The 5,485-nt window shown below is 44.1% G+C and overlaps 1 protein-coding gene across 14 annotated transcripts in view; it reads left to right on the top strand.

Moving 5' to 3' along the window:
- prdm16 (PR domain containing 16) overlaps positions 1-5,485 on the top strand; it is a 716,909-nt gene that overhangs the window by 249,485 nt on the left and 461,939 nt on the right. The gene's annotated exons all lie outside the window — the stretch shown is intronic.

The following is a 5,485-nucleotide window of genomic DNA, read 5'->3' as shown; positions in this document are numbered from 1 at the left end:
TCCCAAGCACTGAGGATGTCACCTAGACAGGGGACGAAACGTCTGCAACACAAATTCCCAGCTCGGCGAACAGAACCACAACAACGAGCACCTGAGCTACAAATCTTCTCACAAACGTTGAATTGAAAATTGGACCTGGGGATTAAAAACTGGGCCTGGGGATTGAGAGCTGGGCCTGGTGATTGAAAACTGGGCCTGGGGATTGAGTGCTGGGCCTGGGGATTGAGTGATGTGTATGGGGATTGAGAGTTGTGCCTGGGGATTGAGAACTGGGCCTAGGGATTGAGTTATGTGCATGGGGATTGAGAGCTGGCCCTGGGGATTGAGAGCTGGGCCTGGGGTTTAAGAGCTGGGCCTGGTGATTGAAAACTGGGCCTGGGGATTGAAACTGGGCCTGGGGATTGAGTGCTGGGCCTGGAGATTGAGTGATGTGTATGGGGATTGAGAATTGTGCCTGGGGATTGAGAGCTGGACCTGGGGATTGAGAGCTGTGCCTGGGGATTGAAAACTGGGTCTGGGGATTGAAAACTGGGCCTGGGGATTGTGAGCTGGGTCTGGTGATTGAAAACTGGGCCTGGGGATTGAAAACTGGGCCTGGGGATTGAGAGCTGTGCCTGGGGATTGAGTGCTGGGCCTGGGGATTGAGTGGTGTGTATGGAGATTGGTCAAGATGCATGACCTTTTGCTGGATCGTGGAGTTCTGTCTGTTGTTTTCTGGTTAGGGGCATCAGCCAGAGGTGGACACAGTTGAGAAGAAATGGGGAAAGATGGTATCAACAGGGTTTTGGTCCCATTATCTTAGAAAAAATACACTGGCATTGCAGGCAGCTCAGTGTACGTTCATTTGGATGATCATGGGTATGGAGAGATCTTGTTATGAAGGGATGTTGAGTAGGTTGAGTTTGTACTCATTGCAGTTTTGAAGAGTAACAGGAGACTTTATTGAAATTTTTTCATGAAATATATCAGATTCTTGTGGGTCTTGACAGAGTGGAGAACACTGAGAAAAAAATTTGGTTTTGGAGCTTTTGAAAATCAGCCAAGCATTTTCGAATGTATTTAGCTGAAATAACATGCCTTTGAAAATGTCAGCAATGAAGTCTGTTGAAATGACAGCAAATGGTTCTGTCAGTCAATGTATTCCTGTAGCACAACAGAAACTGCTGGAAAAGCGCAGCAGGTCTGGCAGCATCTGTGAAGAGAAATCAGAGTTAACGTTTCAGATCAAGCGACCCTTCTTTAGAACCGTACTGAAGAATGGGCCCCAGACCCAAAATGTTCACTCTGATTTCTCCCCACAGATGCTGCCAGTCCTGCTGAGCTTTTCCAGCAATTTCAGTTTTTGTTCCTGTTTTCCAGCATCCGCAGTTTTTTTCAGTTTTCATTTCTGTGGCACTTTTATTTTTACTCCAAGTGAGCTGCAGCTTGCATTTTCATGTTTAATGGTTTAGGGATTTAAATAACTTCAGATCAAGATACTTCAAAAGTCATTAACTGCCCCTTAATTTGTGACTCCAACACTGTATGTGTAGCCCCTGGTACAGCTGAAAAGGGCTTCTTTTGAACTCAGCTGTGTTTGGGTTTCCTACTGGACAATTCCCTCGTCCAGATTTGCTGGAAATTGTTTCTGTTAGTGCAGATTCATAGAGTTATACAGCATGGAAACAGACCCTTCGGTCCAACTTTTCCACGCCAATCTGTCATCCCAATCTGACCTAACCCCACTTGCCAGCACTTGACCCCTATCCCTCTAAGGAGAAAGTGAGGTCTGCAGATGCTGGAGATCAGAGCTGAAAATGTGTTGCTGGAACAGCGCAGCAGGTCAGGCAGTATCCAGGGAACAGGAGAATCGACGTTTCGGGCATAAGCCCTTTCCTGAAGAAGGGCTTATGCCCGAAACGTCGATTCTCCTGTTCCCTGGATGCTGCCTGACCTGCTGCGCTGTTCCAGCAACACATTTTCAGCCCTATCCCTCTAAGCCTTTCCTATTCATATACCCATCCAAATGCTTTTTAAATGTTGTAATTGTTCCCACCTCTACCACTTCCGCTGGCAGCTCATTCCATACACGCACCTCCCTCTGTGTGAAAAGTTAGCCCTCAGGTCCTTTTTAAATCCAGACTGAATGGCCTCTTCTGTACTGTTATTTCTGTGCCTCTAGGTTAGAGTGAGGGCTCCACGTCCAAGTCCCATCCACATTTCAAAGCTTCCCCAGTCTCCCCAACTCCAGAAAAAAATTCCATCCCACAGTTTCACAGAAATATTAAACCTTATTAAAATCCAGCTACTTTGAACAAGTATTAGATCAAAATTATTTACATCAGTCTACAAGATTAGGAGGGGTGGATAGGAATAAAGTTTTACCCTATGTGGAGGGGCAAGTTACTGCGGACCATACATATAAAGTAAGGAGTAGGAGGTTTTTTTTCAACCAGAAAGTGTGAGTACCTGGAACTCACTGTCTGAAAGGTTGGTAGAGATGGAAATCATTGTAACAAGTATTTAGACAAACACGTTGAAATACTGCAGCACACAGGGCAATGGACCAAGTGCAGGAAACGGAATTAGAGTAAGTGGGTGCTTGATGACCAGCAGGAGAAAGTGAGGTCTGCAGATGCTGGAGATCAAAGTTGAAACTTTATTGCTGGAACAGCACAGCAGGTCAGGCAGCATCCAGGGAACAGGAGATTCGACGTTTCGGGCACAGGCCCTTCTTCAGGCTTGATGACCAGCAGACATATTGTGGGCTGAAAGGCCTCCTTCCATGCTATGTTATTTTGCCTCCTATTCCCTTTGTTCCCTTTTGCCGATCCATAAAGCATAACCTAATTTTAGGACAATTTCTTTACATTCAGGTCGTGGGCCAGCTTAATAAGGGGGGAAGTGAAGGAGTAATTTATTTCATTACGAGCATGATGGGACTCAGGAACACATTGCCTGAAGGGTGGTAAAATCAGGAACACTCATCACATTTAAAAACACTTGGATATGCTCCCGATGTACTGTAATCTGCGGAGCGGCTGGCTTCGAGCTAGACAGTGGAATATTTTTGGCAGCACAAACACTGGACTGAATGGCCTCCTTGTGTACCTTAATGTTTCAATGTTTTGGATGCTGCAAAAATGCAAAGACTCTGCAGATCAGGGTGGAATCTCAAGAAATCTTTCTTCCGCCAATCTACAAAAATCCAGAGACACCTACACAATTAGACCACAACCGTCCAACCCCCACTTCATTCTGTCAGTATTTTCTTCGACAAAGCAAACAGATCCAAACAAATTAAGTCCTGCAGGATTTTGTAGCGATAATTTTTTTTTTGAAACAATCAGTTTGACTAAGAATGAAATGACCATATCTCCACATTCCTGTGTTATCTTCTTGTTACTTTTATTCCTTGCGTCTGGTTAACAGAGAGAAAAAAAAATCACATTTTGGCTGAAATCAATGTTGTCTTCCTTCCATTTACACCATCAGTTAGGATCTGAGTAAAATCTATTATGCCTTATCTGTGCAGTAATTTAGTCAGCAAGGATCAGATTTCTACTGTTTAGGCTCAGGGCTTTGTGTACCACAGCTGCAGTTGAGATAAATCCTCATCAGGAACAAAGTTTGAGTGACCTTTACAACTAGTCTTCACTTGTTCACTCCAAACTAATTTATCAGCCTTCATTTTGGCCCCGATTCCCAGAGAGGTCGTGAAAGAACATTATTAAGAGCATGAATGAAGGGAGGATTAAGAAGCTTGGCTAGTCTCTCTCACTACAGACACCTAGTTATTTGGCTTTCACAAGAATAGGAGGCAGAGAGATAATCCATACTATCCAGGAGGGCATCCGACAGGCCTTAGCAATGTCTGACTTTTTGCTCTCAGACAATTTTTTTTAAGAGAAATAAACTGGAAGCCATTCTGTCTATTATTATCCTGGTCCGAAGCTGCCTTCTTTAAACTTGACGGACCACTATTAACCTCCACTCACTAATGGAGTTTTGGGAAGCTGAGAGAGAGAGAGAGAGACTGAAAGGAACTTAACCCTTTCTACAATGTCTGGGCAGCTGTAAGATCACTTCTCAAACCACTTCTTTTATGTTTTTAATCATGAATCAGTTGATTGCTTTGTTTCTTGCAAATTTTATTTTCCTTCTAGTTGTGGCTTTTTTTCCTCATCTGACCATCACCCCCACATCACTCCTTCCCCCTCTTCCCCCTTCCGCCACCAAGGAATCGACTCATCCGAGTCGTGTGACACACTGGTAGTGTCCCTATCTTTGAGCCAGGACACCCAAGCTCAAGACCCCCTGCTGTAGAGGGGTGTAAGTAATAATGTCTTTGAACAGGTTGATCAGAAAATACCTACAATATGCCATAGTGTACATGGTTATCCAAAGCCACTTCACATAAACAGCCACCGTCTAACTGCATGTAACACTGAGTCTGTTTAGTTGGGTAGTCAAAAACAACAACAACTGATTTTGTCATATCTGAATTTCCCACAAGATTTGTCAGGAGGGTTGCAGCAACAGTTTATGGGGCCTTTTCCTTCAAAACAGACCAGAGATTTAATGTTATTGTTAATATTACTCAATTATACTCTTTCATCCAATGAGCTGTTGATGAGCTAGCTGTCTGACAGGGGTCCTTTCTCTTTTGTCTTTCCCACCCTTTTTCACACAAACTGTCTTACTTGTGATAATCTTTTCCAAATTGTTCTGTCAATCTGATGGATTTTTAACAGAATTTCCAAGTGCCAAACCTCATGAAGAGAGAAGGTTAGCAGTCTGGTACTGGCTAATATTTTCTGGAATAATCTATTTCAGAACTTTGTCAGTGATGTTTCTGTTTTGACTGATGGGAGATGCTTAAAAATGGTCTGGCGATGCTGCCTTATTTTCTCTCTACTGTTGAAAAAACGATGTGCTTTGTATTGTCTCAAGAAATTGCCACTTTATCACAAGTTTGAAGTAGCCTGGATATGTGCCGTGTCGATACTGTTGACATATCAGCATTATTTAGATGATTCAAGATCTCTTGTTTATCTATTCTGGACATGCAGACATTGCCCACAAGGCTAGCCTTTATTGTCCATCCCTAATTTCCCTTAATAAAGTGATAATTAGTTACTTTCTTAAACTTATGCAGCCCATGGGGAGAGAGCGACAGGTTTCTGACCTAGCAATAATGAAGGATCAGAGCTGAAAAATGTGTTGCTGGAAAAGCGCAGCAGGTCAGGCAGCATCCAAGGAGCAGAAGAATCAACGTTTCGGGCATAAGGCCTTCTGATCAACCATCAATATCATTTATTGTATCCATTGCTCCCGATGCGGTCTCCTCTACATTGGGGAGACTGGACGCCTCCTAGCAGAGCGCTTTAGGGAACATCTCCAGGACACCCGCACCAATCAACCATACCGCCCTATGGCCCAACATTTCAACTCCCCCTCCCACTCTGCCGAGGACATGGAGGTCCTGGGCCTCCTTCACCGCCGC

The sequence above is a fragment of the Chiloscyllium plagiosum genome, chromosome 34 (assembly GCF_004010195.1).
Source record: "Chiloscyllium plagiosum isolate BGI_BamShark_2017 chromosome 34, ASM401019v2, whole genome shotgun sequence".
In the NCBI taxonomy this organism is placed as follows: Eukaryota; Metazoa; Chordata; class Chondrichthyes; order Orectolobiformes; family Hemiscylliidae; genus Chiloscyllium; species Chiloscyllium plagiosum.
This window is presented reverse-complemented; position numbering and strand designations above follow the sequence as displayed.